The sequence below is a fragment of the Tamandua tetradactyla genome, chromosome 4, assembly GCF_023851605.1.
Source record: "Tamandua tetradactyla isolate mTamTet1 chromosome 4, mTamTet1.pri, whole genome shotgun sequence".
Classification (NCBI taxonomy): Eukaryota; Metazoa; Chordata; class Mammalia; order Pilosa; family Myrmecophagidae; genus Tamandua; species Tamandua tetradactyla.
Window position 1 is genome coordinate 73,668,338 of NC_135330.1, and position 2,207 is coordinate 73,670,544.

The following is a 2,207-nucleotide window of genomic DNA, read 5'->3' on the forward strand; positions in this document are numbered from 1 at the left end:
TTGTGTTTATTTTCAGGTCGTTTCACGTGCAGATTTCATTTCCTCAAGGGGACTTCAGATTCCTAGGGAGCTTTCTACTTGTTTTGCTGTCTTCAGAGAGTATTTTATATGCACTAAAAATTGCACACTCACCCACAGCACTCTCATCCACTCTAATAAAGGGTGAGAAAGCTGTCTGCACCAAATTTTGACTCCTACAATCGCACATCTTCTGCACAAATAAATATCTGATCATGAGACCACGCAAAACATTTAAAGTTGTTCAAACACCAGACAGACTATGTCGGTGTGCTCACTATGTCTTTGAAAGCTCATCTATGTTAATTTTGACCAGGGTTCCCATCCTTTGTCTCCAGGCACAGGCGACACACTGAGCTGGCATCCTTGCTGCGGAAAGAACAAAGCAACTTATCGTTATTGGCAAGTTGGCCAATTTCATCATTAATCGATCATTCGCTTTTTCCAGCAGGGTCCTGAGGCGTTCCTCCAGGGAGCAGAGGGAGTGAGCAGGATTTGCTCAGTCGGGCATGGCAGCAACAGACTGTGAAAGACATTTTCAAGGTATTTCATCAATAAAGGAAGGTCACTTGCTTTTGCAACAGCATGCATTTTAAACCTAAGGACAATCAGGCCTAGAATTTCCATCAATTTTGACTTTTCAGTCAGAGTTTTTCTAGTTATTAATGCCCTTACTAGGCTGCAAATCAAATGCTTTTTAAGGAGGGATGCGGCATGTTTTTTACACTGAAGGAAAGGGGACCAGAGGAGCACTGTGCCCTGTCCCTTCCCCGCTTTGACCTCAGCATGGACTCAGTCTTCAGCCCCCACTTGACCGGAGACAGCAGGCTGGAGGAGGGGAAGCCTGGCACCACGGGTGGAATGCCAAGGACCTTGTAGAGATGCAGACAATATCTCTTTGCTCCTTTTTATTGCTGCAGCCCCAGGCTCTGAAGAGTATTAATAAGGGGCCAGAATGGACAAGGAGTCAAGGCCTGTGGAGTAACAGGACTTTGAACCTCAGTTGTTGTTAAATTTACAAATAACCCAAGTGAACCTTTTAGCTAAAGATGGAGAGAAGAAATGAGATTTTGATCCATTTTGGGAACATAATGCCTCTCAGGAAGAAAGGCTCTTCTGAACTCATCTTTTTCCAATGGGGGTCTAGAAGCCATCATTCCAGGCAAAAGGGCCCCGTGGAGAGAGCCAGCACATGGCCAGTGTCCCTGAGCCTCTCTCCGCGGCAGCAGAAAAGCAGATGTCAGCCTTCTTTCTCCTTCTGTATGTGGCCAGATTCGCTACCTTGCTTTCATCCCCATAGTCTAATAAATCACAATTGCATATTAAATATAATTACATTTTCTAGCTATCTATATATTGGGCTTAAGACAGAGGTAGAAGAATTAAAAAACAAGCTTTAATGCTCCTTTCAACTCCTTCCCCTAAAAAATGCAGAACGGTCACCACAGTAAGAAATCATAGTAACACTCCCTATTTCACTTTTTTTTTTAAACAAGAAAGCATTTTATTCTGTTTCAAGACCATACTATATTTTAACATTTAGGTCCATATTAAAAATATAGCCCCCATAGTTCCCAGATTGTCCCAAATATAAGGCAAATTCAGGTTGATGATCCACCGGTGAGATGTTAAGATTTCACATGTATCATTTTGGATTTCTTGACATCTCGTTATACTTTCCATCATCTGTCATGAGCGTTAGCCCATCTTCCTAAAAACATTTGAGAATTAATGATAAAAACTTGCCTAATAACTGGAAATACTCCAGATTTTTAACAGTGAAGACTGTTACTTGTGGAAGTCAGAATTTGATATCAATTAAATGGTGACAGCTTTGCCAATAAACAAGAATATGCTCTTCCATGGCTAGGAAGGGAGACTGCCACAGTTGACTGGTCCCAAAGACACATGGAGCCTAGCTCACTTTTAATTCCTTGTCTCAGCAGCTTGAACTGAATGCCAGTATCTTGAAGGTAGGAACCAAGTCTTCTACATAATTTATACCCCTACCCCTCAGAGTCTAACCCAATGCTGTGTGCTCCAAGCACAGTGTATGCTCACTAGATTACTGGGAACTACTGTGAGCACAGCGTGTTTTAATCTTCGTAGCGCTTTTCCATCTGGGCCCATCTCATTGTGTCCTCTGGAGCCAAGAGCCGAAATTGAAGCCCCAAAGCTTCACTTGTTTG

The 2,207-nt window shown here is 42.6% G+C and overlaps 1 non-coding gene across 1 annotated transcript; it reads right to left on the reverse strand.

Annotated features, from left to right (window-relative positions):
• Positions 1 to 1,801: 1,801 nt before the first annotated feature.
• LOC143681953 (small nucleolar RNA SNORA24) lies at positions 1,802 to 1,932 on the reverse strand. The gene has a single exon (XR_013174988.1). It is a non-coding gene; the product is annotated as a small nucleolar RNA SNORA24 (small nucleolar RNA).
• Between the last annotated feature and the right edge of the window lie 275 nt (positions 1,933 to 2,207).